This window comes from Lycorma delicatula, chromosome 5 (assembly GCF_047948215.1).
Source record: "Lycorma delicatula isolate Av1 chromosome 5, ASM4794821v1, whole genome shotgun sequence".
In the NCBI taxonomy this organism is placed as follows: Eukaryota; Metazoa; Arthropoda; class Insecta; order Hemiptera; family Fulgoridae; genus Lycorma; species Lycorma delicatula.
In genome coordinates, this window is record NC_134459.1 from 83,867,782 (window position 1) to 83,889,677 (window position 21,896).

At 33.2% G+C, this 21,896-nt stretch overlaps 1 pseudogene; it reads right to left on the minus strand.

Moving 5' to 3' along the window:
- Positions 1 to 3,838: 3,838 nt before the first annotated feature.
- LOC142325696 (uncharacterized) overlaps positions 3,839 to 21,896 on the minus strand; it is a 49,734-nt pseudogene continuing 31,676 nt past the window's right edge.

A 21,896-nucleotide genomic window follows, 5' to 3' on the forward strand; every position in this document is an offset into this window, starting at 1 on the left:
GTGCTTACTGTAAAAATGTACATATATATATATATAAACCAATGACAGGTTTTCAGTTGTAAGTTTATGTTCACAGTACTGTAGATAAAAAATGTATATGTAAACATTAATTTCTTCAATCCTCAACCTAATTTTTATTTCATGGACGGTGATCTTTGTCTACCTTATTGTTTTTATCCTCTACAATTCCTTTAAGAACCGAATTTACTAATCCTGTATTTTTTAATGCATGGCCTACCAACTTTATCTTTCTTTTTAAAATATTCTGTCACAAGCTTTGTCTCCAATCTGTATTATAATCTCTCATTTCATGCTGAATCAACCTAATATTGAATATTCTCCCATAAGCCACACAGTAAAAACCTTTTATTCTTTGTTTTTCTTTCCTGAAATCAAAATGTTTCATTCATGTGCATACCACATGAATATTTAAAATAATTTGTCTAATTTTTAAATCTAAATTTGGAAAAAGCAATTTCTTTACTCCATAAAAGCCTCACTGGCATATACCACTACCCTCTTTTCAGTATTATCTTTATAATTTTATTACCTAACAAAACTTCTGTTACCCTCCCTTTTAACTCCTAATCATTATTTATCACATTTTATTTTACTTACACATTTATATATCTAAATTGAATTTCTTCTCTAACAAAGAATTCATATTACTCATTCCTAGTTTTTACCAAAATAATAAAGTTAAACTAAAAACTTTTATTAATTTGCTCAATTTTACTGTGCAGAGTAACAAATAAGTTTCTTAATAGGTTAGTTCTATGTTCTTGTCACAGTTTATTTTTTCTGTATTGTACTTTCCTTTCTTCACTTTCTACTCTTATTATATATACTTGCATTCATTTACAAATGACTCTATATTTAGTACATTTGAAAAGTAAATATAGATTAGTATAACAACGGAACACAAGAATGGCGGGAGTTTCAATATTTATCCCTACAGATCGCAGAGCCTGGACAATGTTCCTTGCTGCTGTATCTTTCTATTATCGGGCGGATTTCATCGGTTATTTAGTGGCAGTTATAAATAAAGTTTTATTTATGAATGCCTTGGGTAATTTGTGTTCCTATCCATATGGACCACGGTGTAATTTATTTACTGGTTCTGACCGTGATAGACTAAGCTTTTGAGCCTAGTAATCCCAGCGTGATTCCCCTTCAGTCCATCCGCTGAAGTACTTCGGTACCAGCACCTATCGGCTAGCAGGAGTGCGCCTACCGAAGCTCTAGTTATTTGGAGGGAGAAATGCATCCCGTTCTCCGGAGGGAGTCGCATTTGCTGACTAAATGAAATTGTGGTCTCTTCATGGGACAGTGTGGGGTGATGTCTAGCTTTTTATAGTTTTAACAAAATTTAATTGCGAAAATGGTCACTTTCGCGGCCAGAATTTTTGTGCAGTTTCCATTTATAGGTTACGCAATATAGAGGGTCCTAAGCCTGGTTTGTCTTTTTTTTTACTCTCATACCACCTCTTCATGGTGTTTCATTTAATATGGCATGAGGTCATTTTCTTATATCCTGTGGAGTACGGTCCTCTCGCCAGATGTCCCCTGAACAGTCTGTATGCCTGTACCAACTCCCACCTCGGATATAGTGTGTACTCCTGCATCTTAGCAAGGAGTGATGTTTCTGATGAACCATGGTGCTCCAAATATCGTCTGCAACGCTATGTTTTGGGCGGCTTCTAATTTCTTTTGAAGCGTGGAGTTCAACAAAGCCCCCCATGCCGGGTAAGCTTATGTTAGGATTGGCAGGACGTATAGCCGAAAAATGAGAAATTTGGTCGCCAGTGGATATGGGCTGGCAGTGTTCACTACTGGGTATCGTGAGGCCCTTAGTATAACAATACGTAACATTGACTTACCTTACAATAGAAATAGACCCTAAGAATAACTAAATATATTTGGATGCATTTCTACTTATTCTCAAAGAATCTCATAAGTTGATCTTGTGGAATATTCTTGGTGAAATCACAAACTGTGATTAAGAAATAATTCAATTTCTTGAAGTCACTTCAAGGACTGCCAGTTTGGTAGTGGTGTTTTGTTGAATCCAAGCATCATTAATTTTGTTCTTCTTACCTCTTCCATGAATCTAAGAATGATTCCACAAGCTGAGAATATTGGCCAAGTATTCTCTTGAATATTGCAATCTTCTGGTCATGTATGACTTGTGGGCCATTGGCAGACAAAATGTTCTGTAGACACACATATCCTGATAAATGGAATCATGTCTCTTCAGTATAGAAAACAGTACAAAATATCATCAGAATTGTCAGCTAGAAACTGTTGAAACCAGTCAGTATTGAATTTACTTTCCACAGTTTGTGGCTGATAACTTCTGAACTGCTTATAATTTATATGAGAAGAGCTTCTTATTAACTGCTTACTGGGAAGTTGCAAAACTAATGGTTTTGTCAGGCTGACTTTTGCATGGACTTATCAGGACTATGTCATATAGTAGCTAGCTGATATATCTTACAGCTTTCTCTCAATGTTCATGGTCTTTTACTGATCCTGTCTCTGTAGTGCCTTCTTTGGTATTCGACATGTGGTCAATCCTGACTGGGGGCTTAATTTTAAGACCATGAGTATCCTGTATAAGGGCGTCTGCATGGCAATTATGTATATGTGGCACCTGTTTGGACAGATAGGCTAAAGTTTAAAAGCTATTGGGACATACTGTTGAGGGCTCAATATCTTATACTTTTAATGCTAGCAGATGGCTGCTGTAGAATTTCATGGGAGGCAATCTTAGTGATTGTGAGCATGAAACTGATAAGACTTGATTCTGTCAGAGGCAATTAGAATTTTTGGTATCATATGCAGTTGTTTGACCTCAGTGATTTTAGAGACAATGTTGAAATGTTCTCTATGCCAGCCGACTGAAATTTTGACTTGCAGGAGTAGTAGTGGTGGCTTTATCACTTAGGGCAGGCAGAAATGTTGCAAATTCGACCTTACGGCTGGATTTTCTTCGTTAATTTTGTGGTATTGTCCTGCACCGGCCAGACCTGGTACCATGCCATGCAGCTAGCTAGCTAGTGACCTCAACTGGATCAGATTTCTGTGGTTAGTTGTTCATTAGTGAAGTAGTTCTGTTTTGTACAATGAGTCAGCTGGAGTGGGTTAACTGCTCCAGTGTAGAATCTACCACACCTGTACTCATTAGTGAGCCCTATACCAGGTCTGCTCCTAACAAAATCTGCAGCTTTAAATGTTGAGCCTTACTTGACAATAGTGTAAGCATTTTATTGGATGGGCATGTGGATTTAGATGGTTAACTACAAAGCTTTGAAATAATAATAATTAATTAAAATTAAGCAGATTATGTTTATCTCATGTAAAAGATTACCAATACTATGTTATGGTGATCACATAAAAAATATAGAATCAGATTTTATTCTGGATCCTAAAAACTCATGGAAGTATGTCCATTCACTCAGGAAGGTACATGCAAGTTAAATCTTGCCAACAAATAATTTAAAGGAATGTGCAAATTTGTTTAATATGTTTTTCTTTAGTAATTTTAATAAGGATAGTATTAGTTTAAATATGCCATCATCAGAAAATAATTTAAATGTTAATAATTACTATTCTTCTGCAAAGAAGAATAAAAAGTAATAAGATTTCAAAGTTTAAATTAAAGACTTTAGATGCAAGATCTTCTCTTGGATCTGACAATATCTCAGGTGTGACAAGTTTTTTCAAGTTAGATTACTCAGATTAAATGTTGAAAATTAAAGGGTGCAATGTAAAGACATTTAATTTAATAGGAATGCAATTGGGTAATAAGAATGTAATTTAATGGATAAAACAAAACTAAATTTATGAACTAACTTTATTAATGAAAAAAAAAAAAAAAATTACCATAAAATGATTAAGGCACATTACAAATAATAAAAAACTTACACATTACAAAGTACACTGATTTAAATTTAATATTTGTATGTGCAAAAATAAATAATAAAATGGTTTGTGAAGAATAGGAGAAAATCTGCTTTAACAATCAGTTTCTGGACGCTTTGCAATCCACGCCTTAATCTTTGGAATATTGACGACTTTATCACGTAAAGCTGTCATATATTGGTGTTTTTCAGTGATGTCCAACTGAAGCATGAAATTCAAATAATCTATGATGGCAACAAAATAGATATCTCCCCATGAAAGCTGAAAAAATTATATGAAAATTAAAAATTGTATAACAGTGTGTTAAACTTTGTTTTTAATTGGAAAAAACATTTATTGAGGCTTTAAGTGTAACAAGAGGAATTAGTAAATATGATTGTACAACATAAAATATTTTAATCGCTTAAAATAAAGTAAACTAAATGAAAAAATTTTATCTTGTTCCACAGAATGAATTAAAACTAAAAGATTTGATATACAGAAAAATTTTATACAATACAATCTCAAGTATTACTAAATTGACTTCAACAACAGTGATTTTGCCAGTGTTTTTGATAGTGGAAGAAATATAGGGAAGACAGTATACATTTTCTGAGACTGTTCATAAGGTGACCATTTTTAAATAATACTGGCAGGCTTAAATTTTTTTAGACTTATTCTGAGAACTTTTTGATGCCATCTGCTAATAAAACAGACAAAAAATACTACAAACAAATTCATAATCAATTTATATAAAAATTGAAGAACATATGGCTATTAATAACGTAACATGGCTACTGCAAAGCAATTATACTTTTAAGGTGTAGACTGCTGCAGCTTCGACAGTCTTATTTCTACCAATCTTTTATAAATGAAACATAATTATTTTCAGAAAACAATTATGCTTCCAAGGTGTAGGATTAGCTATTTCATCCAAGTATTTGAAGTCTTTAAGATGAAACTCTTCAAGGGTTTCTCCCTTAAAGGAGTTATTTATATACATCAAAAACTGATACTCATAGGGGGATTTCACTAATGTTTAATTAATTTTTGCAGCTATTCTATCATTTTTTTTAAAATGATTGCTATGATGGCGATTTTAAACCACAGTATAAGAACATGTAACATAAATACTATTTTAATAAAAAACTAAAATTAAGGGAAAAACATGAAAATTAATAATTCTATAATTTATAATTAGGATTTAATAGGAAACCTCAGTTATGAAAATATAACCATCCAAAAATTATTCATGGCACAAAAAATTATCACATGATCAATTATAAAATGAATTAAAACAATTTCAAGTACCAAAACTTGAATTCAATATAATTAAATAATTATATTATAAATACTAATTTGTAGATTGAGTGGACACAGTGCACTTTCCATAGAGCACTATACGTTTTCTACAGTGCACTTTCCTATACAAAGAGGTATGTTAATCAGTTTTGTAACTGGCTTTTTTTTTTTGACTGTAAACACATATTTAGTATCTGAAGTTTAAGCAATAGGTCAGAAATAGTTTTTCTGAAAATAATGTTGATTATGTAGTCCGACCTTATGATGAACAAAATGAACGAAACAGGTAGAGTGAATATCACCTGCATTTTCATATTGGGAAGTTGAGTAAGAACTCTGGTACTGTGAACTGTCTACACTGGTACTCCACCACTGTACTGGTACTGTGTTGATCTGCTCTGCAACTTTTGATTTTTTGGACTTTTTTGTAATTTGGACAACTGGAACTGTTGGCTTAAATATTAGTGGATGTGTTTTAGTAGTGATTGGTAAGAATTTTGGATGATGCACTTATTTTTTTATTGGTTTTTGTGATATCAACATTATTGGTATATTCAATAAATCTTTAATTGAATGTTTCTTTGTGTTGCAAGTTTCTACAAGCAGAGTGTACACATAAACAAGAACTTGGAAAATATTTTGTCTTTACACAGGTTAGTGAAATTTTCTTAAGTCCCGAGACAGATTTAAGGGGAACACCTTTTCCTAATTTTCTCCTTTCCCTTTCACCCCAACTCACCCGAACCCCATTGTGTGTGGTGTTGGAGGACTCAGAATTGGGCATACAACACCCTGGTGGTAATAGGAATTGAATTCGATTTCAATTCCTCTTACCACCATGGCACGGAAAAAACACATAAACACATATGGAAGAAGAGGCATCGGCTCCCACGACTTCAGCTGGGTCCAACCAAGCAAAAACAAGCAAGAAAGACGAAGGCAGGAAGAGACCAAAGCAGTGGTCAACTGAGGAAGAAGAAGCCCTGCCTCAGGACCTTAAAGTTTTGACAGACTGGGCTTAGCCATATATGTTCAAGGCAAAATTATGAAACATAATTGAAGGATTACATCAATACACATGAAAAAGAACTGCAGGCCATACTCAACAAGTTGTTGGACTTGACAGAAATATCAACGCCATTAAATCTAATAACGCCAGCAATGCAAACTGATGAACCAATTGTTTGACATGAAGAAAATACTGGATGAATAGCTGACAGTTGATGAGCTTATTGGCTTGGCAAACAAGAGATGGCCCATAGACATGACACAGTATGTTCAGCAGGTGGCTAGCACTGCGCAGGCAGAGAATGACAGTTGTCAGTTTAGGGTATTGAACGCTGATGGAGATCTGTTGGAGCAGCAACACAGGTTCCTAAGATAAGATCGGGAGACATTATAAAGAATGAATCAATAATCATGGGAAGGAGTAAAGCAAGTATTATACAAGGTAATACAAGATATTGTTCAACGCGGTGGAGGGAGAGCATAATGCCTTACTGTACACCTTGAGGAGCAGATTCGATAAAATCAAGATGGAGATGCCACCAGCAGCAGTAAAGACCCTAGGTTAAGTAGTCCCGGTGGTCAAATTGACAATACCAGCACTAGCAGAAAGTAGTACTCTTGTTGTGAAATTATCTACGAAAACATATGCGGATCTCCTCAGAACAATTAAAAAGTCTGTTACCAGAGAGGAGGCTGGCGAGGTTTTGTCAATGAGAAAGGGTAGCAATGATGAATTTTGTATACGAACCAAAGGACATGAATATGCTGAAGGACTGACAACAGTGCTATGTGATAGAGGTGCAGACTTGCAAATCAACTTAAAAATGAAAGACAGCCAAAGGACAGTGGTCCATTTGAAAGATTTGGACAAGGAAATGATGAAGGCGAAGGTCAGGGATACGGTTACTCAGGTTGTAGGGGACCAAGACGAGTTCAGGGTCTCCTCAAACTGCCCTGCCTATGGGGACATCCAGAATGTATTTATAATCAGAAATTAGAGGACGACAATGAAACTTTTCTGCAGATTAGATCCGACACACATTGTTTTAGATGGTGGGAGAACAGACACATCTCCTCCCAGTGCAACGGAACGGATAGAACTGGCAGGTGTTATAAATGTGGTGGTTTGGGCCACAAAAAGAGGGCTTGAACTGAGCCCTCAAGTGTATTAAGTGCAGGATAGTTGGCCATCGGACAAATAGTGGGTCTGTGAACAGTGTGGACAATGAAGAACATGCAGGTCAATGCCAACTGAAGTGCAGTGGTGCATGACCTCATCTGGAGAATGGCTCTAGGTAAGGAAATTGGTTTCCTGACCATTGCGAAGCCAAACAAGAGGAGAGAGGAAGCCCACACACGGGAGGTAAACTGGAACGCGGGTGCGACTATCTTCAATGTCTCCAGTCGATATACACAGACCTGTTACAAGAGGTAATGGAATTGTAGCGGTTGAGTTGACAGACCATGTACTGATCGGAGGCTATATCTCGCCCAACTCAGGGATGGAACTATTTCAGGAATCGAGCTGGATCAGACGTTGCAGAAAACCCATTGTGTTGATGGGCAACTTTAACTTGGAATCACGAGCTGGGTGACAGAATATTTACTGCAAGAGCATATGTAATGGCGACCATGTTTTCAGTGGTTGGACTTGTGTGTAACACGGACCTTGTCACCACATACATTGGCAGGGGGAGGAGCTCGGTGGTGGATGTGATGGCAGTATCTGACAGGATCATGGTGACGATTGGTGATTGAAAGGTAAAGCATGATGAGTTGGCCACTGATCATAGAGCTATAACATTCACAGTTGAAAGTGTCTGGTCAGGATACGCACGCATACCTTGCTGGAAGCCTAGCGAAAGACAGGCCAAAACTGTAGCTGATAAAGTTTCAGGCATGTTTGATAGGACTAACCCGATCACAGCTGAAAGGTTGTCGGTCTTGAGTGATATGTGTAGAAGAGAAAGATTGCAAGATGGAGTGGGAAAACATCGAGTGTATTGGTAGTCACCAGACATAGCTGAGAAACGAACTGCCACACTATCCTGTAGGCAGACCCCAGTGTGATACTAGATGGAACAGAAGAACAGATGAGAGGCATACCGCACTGCAAGGAATGGACTTAAATGTGTGACCAAGGCTGCTAAGGCCAAGGCTTGGGTTGAGTTAATTTTTAGTCTGGACGACGACCAAGTCTGGGTGCGTATAAAATAGTAATGGATAGGTTTGGACAACCTTTCCCCCTCTCCCCATGAGGATGTGTTACAAGCAGTTACAGAATAACCCTGGTAACTGAAATCGACTGGCATGAGATTCAGGTAGAACACAATACAATGTTTTCAATTGACGAACTTATGGGTGCCACTACTAGGCTGCATCCTGAAAGCCCAGACCTGGATCAGGTTCATGGTGCGATAGTAAGAACACTGGTGGCTAATACTGGATACATTTAATCAGGCTCTGGAGGGCTCAAGATTCACAGATTGCTGGAAGAGTCAAGTATAGTTCTCATCCCTAAAATAAGTGAACTGAAGCAGGACAGAGTCACTTACTGACCTATCTGTCTCCTTAACATGATAGGAAAGTTATTTGAGAGATTGCTTGTAAATAGATTGTGGGCAGAAATAGAGATGAAGGGTGGACTCTCTTCCAAGCAATATTAATTTGTGAGGGGGGAGGTCCACTGTCGACACCCTGAGACATGTCCTCGAGTGGGCCAGTGGTTCCTAGTGTCACAGGAGAATCCCACTTATGGTCCTCTTAGACGTCAGGAACGCTTTTGGAAGTCTTCCTTGGCCAATGATCAATGAGGTGCTTTCTGAGAGGAATGTTAGTGGCTACCCGAGGGGCATTGTGAATGACTATGTGGTAAAACAGAACACGATGTTGAGGAATTGGCTGCTGCGGCAATTTGACAAAGCAGAGGGTTGGATGGAGGATAGAGGCTTGTCTGGCCCGTAACAAGACATCGGCAATCACTTTCACTAGAAGAAGGGGAATCAGAGATATCAGAGTCTACAATATCCCCACGTCCAGATGTGTAAAATACCTGGATGTGTGATTACAAACCAATAGATGGTCTAATGTACATTTAAACAAAGTCATTGATAGAGTGGAAATCATGATGAATAGGCTAGGTAGGTTAATGAATAATCATAGAGGGCTGCACTCATCAAAAAGAAGGCTTATATCATCAGTTGCAACATCTATCATATATTATACGATGCCAACATGGGCAGACGCCTTTGAAATAAAGAGGAAGGCCAGCATCCCGGAGTTACAATGAAAAGTCGCTACCAGTATAGTATCATCTTACAAAACAGTTTCAAGAAATGCAATAGAGGTTATATCAGGGGTGTCTCCTGTTAAATCCCGGCACAAATACTGCAGAGGATTTAAAATGGAATGGCCAAGAACATGGCTAGAAGACTTTTATTAGCTGATTTGCAAACCTCGTGGGAGGCCTCAAGAACAGGCAGTTGAACAAGAATTATAATATATTCTATTTTATTAGTATATTACATTCAATAATGAGACCTTAGGGAAGAGTTTGATGCTATAAATCAAGAGAAATTCCAGAATAAACCTGATGCAATGGGGATATCAGTAAATTAATACACATTAAAAACAATTATAAAATAACAAATTCAAAAAATATAAAAATATTCTTTCACTACAAAACACTGAATGCTCAGAAAAATATTATTATATTTATGATTTCAATAATAAAATTAATGAAGATGTACGAGAGTAAATTAAATATAAACCGGAATTTTTGTTTTATAATTTATTGAAGGATTGTAACAATACATACTCAGAATATTATTTTTTTACATAATATCCTCTTTTGGAAACATTTTTCCCCGACAAATAAATAGCTTTTTGATCCCACTATCGTAAAATGAATGTGGGCATGACGTCAACCAATTGCGCACTAATGCTTCAACAGCAGCATTGTCTTCAAATTTCTGTCCTCCAAGTGCTTCTTTTAGTGGGCCAAAAAAATGATATCGCAGGGCGATATATGTGGATTGTTTAGAGAATGCTCCAGTGTAGTCCAGAATAAGGATGCAATTTTTTCTTGAGTTGAGTCGTGGAATGGGGCTGAGCGTTGTTGTGAAGCAGAATGACATTTCGGATTGGAAATTGACATCTTTTTTGACGATATATGAGTTTTGTTTCATCTAAATGGTGGCAGTAGTACACAGAATTCATTGCATGATGTTTATGTAGAAAATCAACAGCAAAACTCTTTTGATATCAAAAGACATTGTAGCCAGATCCTTTCCAGCTGACAGTCGAGTTTTGGCTTTAATAGGTGCAGTTTTTCTCTTTTTTCGCTACTACATACTTGCCCGTTTTGATTAAAACAGTTGATTAAAATAGTGTGTAATGATGCACCCAAGTTTCATAGCTCTGATGCAAAAAAAAATTATCCTTCAGCTTGGTAATGACTCAACAACTGCTGGCACACTTCTAGCCAATAGAGCTTCTGACCTTCGGTGAGAAGATGAGGGACCCATTGTGCTGCCACTTTTTTAAATCCAAGATCACTAATAATGATTGCCTCAGCACTGCCGTAGCTTATTTCAATCTCAGAAGCAGTTTCTGCAACTGTTAATCAATGGTTGTCCTCGTTAAGACGACCAACAATGAGAATGTTTTCAGCAGCAGCACTTGTCCTTGGGTGACGTTAGTAACTTTCATTTTCAACTAGTTCTCGTTCTTCTGAAAACTGCTTATGCCAATCATACACTTGAGTCTTTTTTCTTGAACTTTTTTCTCTGGGTTATGTTAAGACACAAGTCTGTAGCAACAAATCGCTAACGACTGATGACTTGAAAGTAAAATTTGATGCATTAGTAAAATTCAAGTGTATGGTCCCCGAACTGTCCTTGAAGTCTTCTAAAAATTTTGGATGGTTTCACACCCTCTGCCATGAGAAATTTAATAATACTTTGTGCAATGCATGATGATACCTCCTGCTCTGACACTATGATACTGACTAGAAATAAGTAGTGAGCTGAAAGTAGAAAGAGATCAGTAGTTTGGCATGACAATCCCTTCCTTCACCATGACAATGTGTGCTAACAACATGCTTATCACTGCTTATTTGCAAGTTTTATAAAAAAAAATTTAATAAATGTTATTCCTCACCCTCCATCTAGCCTCTACTGCTTTTTCTATTACTAATATTAGAATTGCCATTAAAAGGACAAAGATGTGATAAAATAGAATCCATACAAGAAAATTCACAGAACACTCTTGACAGCTTTTTTGAACAGTATACTCTAGAAATGAATCTCAAAATTGAAGGAATGTTGGAAAAGTGGGTACAAAAGTAATAAGAGTACTTTGAAGTAGACTAATTATACATTGCTACAAATATTCAATAAAACCTTTTTTTTTTTTTTAGAAGAAGTTATTTTTTGAACAGACCTCACACATACGGGTTTGCACAGATGACTTCTTTACAAGAACAAATCATAACTGTTACTAACATTAGGGGTCTTTCAAATTCATAGACACCTAAACAATGTTTACAAATTGTGCACTTGGTGATATTTATACTGCGCATAATTGGCCAAAAAAAGCACAATTCATTGTTTGATTAAAAAATTCAGAGAACATTTTTTCTACATGATGTTGAAACACCAATTCACAAAAGAAATCCAAGGAGTCAAGAGAATATTGTTGTTGCAAGTGCAAATGTTAATGAAAATCAAATTTATCGGTTTCTCATCATTCACAAGAATTGGGCCTTTCTTCAACTACAACATGGTGAATTTTGCATCAAGATCTTCTTGATCTACACCCATCTAAGATTAAACTAACTCAAGAATTAAAGCCATTCTTTGCATAGACAGTTTGCTGATTGGACTCTAAGGCACCTTGAAGTGGATTATAATTTTCATTAAAAAAAAAATCATTATTTCAGATGAGACTCATTATTGGGATGTTTCCAATTTACAAATGATTCAACAATGACCATTACATCTGAAAAAAAATCATTGTTTGGTGTGAATTACGGGCTCTTGTGGCATCACTGGCCACCTTTTTTTGAAAATGAACTAGAAGCAGCAAGATGAATGCTATCAAGCGATAAATCGTGAAATTTTTGTTTGCAAATTTAGAAAATTTTGATTTGAATGAAATGTGGTATCAAAAGGATGGTGCCAAATGCCACACAGTTGCTGAAATAATTCAGTAACTGTGTCAAAAGTTTGGTGATTTGATAATTTCAAGATATAATGTCAATTTTCCACCAAGATCATATAATTTGATTCCCTTTAACTTTTTTCTCTGGGTTATGTTAAGACACAAGTCTATAACAACAAATCACTGACGACTGATGACTTGAAAGCAAAATTTGATGGATTAGTAAAATTCAAGCCAATCTGTGTGAAAGTCACGTAAAATTTTGTTGATAAGACTCAGCTGACAAATAAAGTCTTGGAGGCTATATGAATGATATTGTTTTTCATTATAAGCTTCAAAATAAAAAAACATTTTTGGTTGATATTACAAATACTGTTTGTTTTACTGCAATTTCACTTTTTGTGCTGAAAGTGAAAGACCATATATTATTGCTATTTATAAGTAATAGAATTTACACTATTTTTTTTTTAATTTTATAACTGATGATGAACTTGAAAAGCTTATTATTATATAAATTGTGTTTATAATTAAGTTTATATTAAGCTTGGTATTTTGGTGTGTTCATAGGTGGTTTATGAATCGCCTATATTATGTAATAATTTACAGTTAAATTATTAACTATTAATTTTCATTTATAAACTTACTTATAAAATATAATTACTTACTTTTCCATTTGCAAGGTAACCACCATTTTCCTTTATGTGTTCTTCAAACTTGTTTAAGTAATATGGTACAGTCTCTTTCATCAAAGGTTCATATTTACTTAATTTTGAATCATCAATTGGATCATAAAACCAGCTAGCAACAGCTAAAAAAAAAAAAAAAATTAGAAATGAAATAGTTTTTTAATAAATAGTATCTTTTCCAGCACATGACTGAATAATCTTTAGATTTATTCATTCGACAGTATTCCCAACAACCAATACATTGGTAACAAAGAAATTTATTGATTAAAAGCGTCTAATATAAATTTGTTTTGATTTAATTCAGGATCTTGCAGCATTGGAGTATATTTTAATGAATAACTGAGCTGGTAGCATTCTCTCTTATACTTTGAAAAGTATTTAGTGCTCCCTATGTTCCCCCCCCCCCCAAGAATTATTATGTTTGTTTTAATTCTGAAAGGACATGGGGTTCATTTTTTAAGGCTCCTAGTAATAAGACAAGCATAGGAACTAATATAAAAAAAGGAAAAGTTATTTAATGTTTAAAAAAATAAATTTTGTTAATTTATAACATTTTTTTTTTTAATAAAAAATTTATTTAGTTAATAAAAAACTATCCAGATGTAATGTTTAGAATCACTTTTTTTTAAATTACGTCAACAAAAGTCCGATCAAGCCTCCATGAGGTGCATCTGAATACATCCGGAAAAAATAGGAAAAATTTGCCCAGTAAACTGAATCTAAACAAACTTCAGAACTTTATCTATTGAGACATATCCCACTATCATCTCATTAGATCACATCTTAATTGTAAATTGGGACCTAGTTCCACCAAAAATGACCCGCCTCACAGCCAATCAGGAAAGGTCTTTTAAGAAATACTCCACCGACTCAACGAAGCAACACTTGAGTTCAGAGAAGCAGCACTCTGATACGTTGGACTGCCAATTAGAAGATAATGTGACCAGAAATACTGGAATGCCTTAACACTGCATACACAAACAAGAATACAAAATCAAACCGAAGCAAATCACTTATATTTCCACACACAAACACACACACAATGTAAACTCACTCATGCAGACCGGTGTACTAAAAATAACTGACCTAATGGACTAATACAAAATTCTCATCATGAGACTGCAGGAAATAAGAAACACCGACCAGGATGCCATGGAATCTCAAGGATATTGACTGCAAAGGTATATCTGGGAAGACAAGTGATAAAAAGCGTTCCACAGTTTGAAACAGGCTTTTTGACAGTCACAAAATAATAAATTCCATACAAGAATTCAAGTCACAATCCTAAAGCATCTCAAAACTCATCTTAAAGCATCTAATAAAATCTGTACCATGATAAATGCCCATGGCTCCACAATAATAAAGCAGACCAGAAATAATAATATTACCTAATTGGAGACTTCAATGCTCAACTAGGCAGAGAAAGAAGATACTGCAACATCATCGGAAAATAGCCTTCCCAAAAGAGAGCAAATGAAAACAGACAGAGACCCATCAATATCTGCAGAAACCACAACCTCATCTCAAAATCCACATATCTCAAGAGGAAACCTCAAAAACTCAAAACCTAGAAACACCCTGACTACACTAAAGGAGAATGGCAACTAAATCATATCTTCATGGACAGACACTATTACAAGATCTACAATGTAAAAGTCCTCTGAGGAATGGACACAGGTTCAGATCACTACATAGTCAAAATTAAAATTAAATTCACTTTCCAAAGAAAGCAAATAAGCCAAGCCCATAAAACTAAAAGAAAAATGGGCCCTAACCAACTAATCAAGAATGAAAATTACCAAAACGCAACCAAAAAAAATAACAATCAAGGATAAACTTGAAAACTGTCAACAAGCTTAAACAAACCACAGAAGAACTGACCTCAATAAAACCTTATAAAAAACATGAATGGTGGATCAGCAAATGTGACAAAACAGTGGAGAAGTGACATCAAAAAAATCAGAAACATCCTTCCAAATGTAGTAAAACAAAGAAAAGCACCACCCAAACCCTAAGGAAAATTAAAAGACAACACCATAAAGACACACTGAAATCAATAAAAGAAGAATTCAACAAAATGCAGTCAAGAGACTACCACAAAACCTTCAAAAAAACAACTCCAAAAATACGAACCCCCAACTTTACTAATGACTGATAAAAATCAAAATCTGGCCCACAACAATGAAAACAGTATGGAAATCCTATGTGAAATATTTACATAGGATAGGACGAACTCCTAAATTGCAAAAAACCAACAGAACTCCTAAACTTCGACACTAGGATCCCAATAACATCACCGGAAGACATCAAACCTCCCACAATAAAAGAAGACCAAGTTCTGGGTGCAATGAAAAATTACGAAGTACTGGAAGAAGATCAGACCTTTGTAGAGATCCAGAAACATGCAGAAAGACCAGTAAAAATTGCCCTTCATCAACAGCTTGACAACACATCTGGATCAAGGAACTACCAGAACACTGAATGACAGCTCTCATCTACCTACTACACAAAAACACAGACAAAATGGACCCTAACAACTGCAGGGAAATCTTACTACTAGACAGAACATACAAAATTCTTTCAAGAATCATCCTCATCAGGACCAATTTACAACTCGAGAAAAAACCTAGGAGAATACCACAGAGGTTTCAGACCTTTCCTTTCAGAAGAAGAAGGAGAGACATGGTGATAACATTTATGGTCTTCAAGAAAGCATACAATTGCATCCACAGATAAACCCTATTAAAAATTATCAGACACCTTGGACTACATTCCAAACTGATAAACATGATAAAACTGACCTTCATAAACACTAAGTCAAAAGTGAAATTCAGAGGTGAACACTGAACCATTTGAGACCAAAACAGGGCTGCGTCAAGATGATGGACTCTCACCACTACTATTCAAGTGCATTCAGGAAATGGTAATGTGGGAATGGCTCAAAAACAAAAACAGGCCAAAAAATTAAAACAAACTGCCTTATTTTCGCCAAGAACTAGGCACTGTTAGCAAATGACATAGATTGGAGGTAAAACACTGATAAAACATTGCAAATAAAATTGGCCTCAAAATATCATTTGAAAAGACAGAAATTATGCCCAAAAATGTATGCAATTAAGAGAAGTAAACATGAACAATAGTAGTCAAAATAGAAACCAAATTTAAGTACTTCTTAGAAATAGTAACGCCTCAATAGAAACGAAAAAACACCTCAATCCAAACAAGAACAAAGTAACTAAAGGACAAAAGTTAACCTGGTACACCTACAGTAAAAATGCCTATCCATAAATAAGACATTACAACACAGTTATAAAACGGAAGCCACATATGGAGCAGAACACTGGACAAAGGACCACAAAACTGCAGAATTAGTAAAAATATTAGGTAAGTACAATAAATACTAATTATCATATTAGAAATAAAAATTACATTGTACAAACAGGTGTAGGGCAGAAATGAACTTACCAAACTTTTTTTTATAGAAAAATTCCCTTTTTTGATGATGCAATTCACTGATGGTGGACCAGGATAAAACTTAATATTAATAATAAAGAATAAAATCCTCACTACAAGAACTTCAACTGACACATCTAGTAATTACTTAAACATTGATATGTAAATAAAAATATAGTTCATAATATTTTTACCCAATTAAAAAATAAATTTCTTTATCATACTATAAAATTTGAAAATGGTTAAAATTGAACATAGAGCAAAATGAAAAAGATCAAATTAATCTACAATGAATTCTAAAGGCAGTAGTAAACAAAATTTTAATTATAATTTACAGTTCTTTGATTGAAGACATATGTTATAAAAATCATATGCATAAACATATTTATAAGAGTGTGAAGGTAACCACATTTTGATTTGTTAAACAAATCTCACTCACCCCTCCAGTACAAAAAATTAAAACTCTAGAAAATGACAGAAATGCTTTTATTTTACTACTACTTTATGAATAAAGTACATTTTTAGATATGCAAAATTTCAATAAAAAATATTATTTAATAACACCCCTCAAAAAAGTAAAGTGAACGATTTTTGTGAATACAGTCATTACTTATAGCATATTATTGAATTCTCTCATGAATTGTACTTTGTGTTCTATGTAACATACTTCTATATTCATTTTTTTAACTTGCATGTTCATAATAAAAAAAAGTTGTAATAGTCTTTTTATGTGAATACACATCTGAATTTTGTGTTTTAATTAGTAATTTAAATGAAATTACAAAATGTTTTTGTTCATTAAAATTAAATATCAAGGAGTCTACCTACATTTCCTAACACATATTAATCTAATTTTGTATAATTTTCAAGTTTACCAGAGATAAACAAAATGCATAACTTGTTAAAACATCAATCATGTATTAATAACGTTTTAGGTGTGTAAATGTATTTCAGGTTACTTTCATTATATTCTGAAAAAAACTCAAACATTTTCACACAGTATAGGCCTTTATTTATATGATAAAAAATTTCTGAAAATTTACAAACTACATTTGTGCTTGAACAGAGTTCCAAAACTTGATGGTGTCACCGACGAGCCTTGTGAATATGTTGCCACCGGCCGCTGATCGCCACACATATTCAGTGAGATATGAATCTAAATAGTGATGAGCTGTGCCCCAATGTTTTTTTTTTTTTAAATACATAAATATAATTATACATATAATCTAACCAAACTTAACCTATGCTTGCTAACCTTAACTAGCGAACGAAGTGAGCATAGGTTAAGTTTGGTTAGATTAATAAAATCAAATCAAATGTTTTAGTTTTTTAAAAACATCATTCTTCCTTCTGAAAACAAGTGGCCTCCATTTAATCAGGAAGTACCACAATATTTATATAAATATTTCAAATTTTTTCATGATTTTTATTACGTTTCATATTGAATACAGCATTTTGAATAATACAATTCTATTGTTTTCAATAATATCAAAAACATCATTTTCATATTTCTACAAATTATAAAATGTTCAAAATAATTTTGTGTTAAATCTTTTTTTTAAATTTTGCAAAATTGTTAAAAGATCAAAATTATGTAATGTGTAGATTCTGAACTGTTTGATCTATTAAAAAAAAAAAATACCAATGGATTGGCAATTATTTGAAAAGAATGAACTTTTAAGTTTAATTTGTCTTCATTAATTCTGAATAACAAAGCAGATATATCGAATGTGTGAAGAATGGAAGGAATCGAAAGACTTATCAATAATTGAGATAAAAGTAAATAACATTCTTTGCTTTTAATTTTTACTTTCCTGGCTATGTGCTCATATTTTATAGCTAATCAGTACAGAATACAATGTAAGGGAAAGTATGTAATTTTATCAAATATTGCATGAAATATAAATATATATATTTGGTCAACGTATATAATACTGCAAAAAAGTTTTAGCATGGAAAAATTTCAGAAGAATTTATTACATATATATATATATATATATTTGATGGCCTGTTTTTTGCTGATATCTCCAGACTGAATCAACTAATTTGGATACCAACTTACACTTACGGATGGATGATAATGAATTTTTTGTAGTGTGAAAAATGACATGCCAGACTTCAAATCCAGGACTTCTGGATGAAAGACCAATTTGCTACCACTCCACCACAGAGATCGGTATTAATGCCCCTTTACTTCTTTCTTTTTTATAGTTTCTAAACACAATGTCTATTAGACGACTCCATTACATTAGCTTCACTTTGATTATGTATTAAATGCATTATTATTATTAACTGTGATTTTTTTTTTCTAAAAAAGAACATACTAATAACATATTAATATAATTCTGTTCTGTTTAATTATCAGGCAATCTTCAATTATTGCCTCCTCTTATTTGATTGCATCTACTTCTTCAATTATTGATTCCAATATTTTGTTGAGAAATTTATTTTTACTGATATTTTCCAGCTTTCCTGGGAAAGAAACACTATGTTGACCTTTTATAATGTATAGTTGTAAAACAAGTAGTAAAACAATCTGTAAATATAAAATATGATTTGATTTATTTTAAAGTGCTTATCATTGTTTTTCTTTATATTATTATTTAACTTTTGCATTATTTATTATAATGAGTACTGAAAATTCAAAAATTTAACTCCCTGGATTTTGAATTAGCTAGACTTTTCCACATTAAGAATATTCTTTAAAAAATATGTTTAGTACAATATATTTAAACACTAATATTTTTAAATTTTGTTATGACATAATACCTTGACGAAAGTCATTGAGAGTATCGACAGCTATATCAATCATAAGGTCATTCATCTTTTCCAGCTAAACCAGCTTTCTTACCGTAATATCTTGAAAGTGCAACAGACTGGTGCAACTTCTTTCCATCTACTTCAAGAACTGGGACCTTTCCAAATGGTGTGGCTACAAAAATAAAAGTCATAATAAAAAAAATATTCATTTCTTTAAGGTTATAAATCTGTTCCAAGCAAGTTACATCTGTTACAAATTCAACAATTTACTCCGACAATAGTTTAATTTCTGCTGAGAAGTTTGTGATAGTTAAGTTTATCTGATTCTACTTAGCTACAAAAAATTTAATCTCATAAAAATTTTTGTGTTTCAGTTTCAAGTATGTAATACACAATATTGCAAATTTTAGATAGGCAGCAACTTATGACAAGGTTTTAATTACCACACCAAACATTTCCTAAGATAAAAGTTAGCGTAAGTTTTAAGAATCACCACTAACATACTGCATTTTCTTTATATAATAACTGTTAATACTTTTCATATATATGTTTTTTACAACCTTTTTCAGCCATTGCCTCACAGATGTGAGGTGATCACTATTTTACATAGTAATTATTGGTTTGAAACATGCTATCTGATTTAAGAATTTTTATAATATTTAATGAACATTTTTCTGAAAGTTGAAAAAAATGGGTCTTTAAAATGTGCACTAATAATGATTTTTTATTATTATTAGGGACACTTCTGTTTTGCATCAATCAATCTCTTTGAAGTAGAAATAAGAATATGAGTATTCCCTAATTAAACTGAAAGCAACAATCATCATTTTGACAACAAATACAGTGAAATTCAAAATGCAAAGAAGTTGCAGTGGGGTCGTGAATCAAGGAAAGATCATCAGGATTCTTATTGACAAAACGAGTGAACCAGTTCACAAATGGAAGATGCTTATCTGTGAACTATGACTACATAGAAAAAAAAGAAATCTTTTGTAGCAAATAAAATGTACTTTCAAGGCATATTCATTTCATTTGCAAGTTATGAGAGTGTGCATAATAATTTATCCAATTGTTGTACAATATATTACTAACGTGGGTTTAACATCCAAAATAACAAAGATAGTTAAAAAAATTCTGCTAAATTCAATAAACATAACTGCATATTATACAGAACTTTATTACTGTAGCTTCTATAATTAAGAGAGCTTTCTATTTAGTATGTATACACTCTAATCACTTGCAGGCTCAACTTTACAAAAAATTTACTTTTATATGTACCAAATAAGGGAGGAAGGGCATTTAACCAGTAAGATAAAGCATGCTATATATTTGATAAGATTAATTCTTACTGTTATCCTTCCTTATAAAGTGTATGAAAAACAACAGGACAATGGTTGACCTTGATACATAACGATTTATCATTATTTACGATGATATATTAGAAAAAATAATGAATTTGATTACAACATTTCACAAATAGCCTTTAACAATTCCTAAGAATTTGTATAAATATGTGGTTTAATACTTTTCCTGCTAAGAAAAACATACAAAAATTATTCTAGGTATCCTGTTACAAGGAAATAATTTTTATTTTAAAAAATTCAAGTAAATAATAGTTAAATAATTATGTTAATTATTTTTTATAGTTAAGTATAATTAAATATCATTACCTCTCACTTTTACGGTATATATTATATAATAAATTTAGCAAACAGTAGTGAACTCTTTTAAACATCATATATTTATATAATACACCAAAATTTTTAATGTATACCAGCCTAATACTACTAGGCTGGCGAAGTGTTAAACAAACAAACAATATGATTAAATTTATAAGTTATAATGAAGGAAAGGCACATTGATCTATTTATTTAAAATTAATGTGTAGCTTCCCAATCAACCAACATAATTTTATCAATTAAGACCTCAATTTTAGACGTAAGAGGAAAGCAAACAGTGCCCAAGAAGTGTTTACCAAATGACACACCAATTAATATGGATATTTGTTCAACCTTAGATATGGATAAAGTAGTAGGAGAGCTTCAAATTTTTTGGTTACCATAGTAAGTAATCCTTCTCTTGAAAAGGACTTGCTGAAAACCTCCTTCACATCTGTAGATAACATAATTATTCAACTGTAGCTCATTCAAAGAAATAGAATCATTCAGCAATATTTATATGATAATAATGATATTTAATAAGACTAGTTAATACAGCTTTATGAAAATCAATTAATTTAGAACATATACTTGTATTTTAGTAGTAAACAGATAAATGATGATTGAGTTTTTTACATGCTAGTATTAGTAATGCATTTTTATTATTATTTATTATTGTTGGTATACCTTTTATGTATCTGATAGCCAAATTCTTTTCCCCAATACTAATGAGAGAGTTCAATTCACTCTTGACATTGCTAAAATATTATCTTCGCAGCTCTTATACTTTCTAATAAAACAATTTTTATTAATAATTCTGTTTTTATTCAAGAGAACTGATTTGACATCCTTAGTGCTAATGAATATAATAAGTTTGGTTGATCTAGGGTTCTTACGATTCATTTGACACAGTTTGATGATATGAACAGGTACATTATCTAGGAAAGGTTTAAGTTTATCCTTT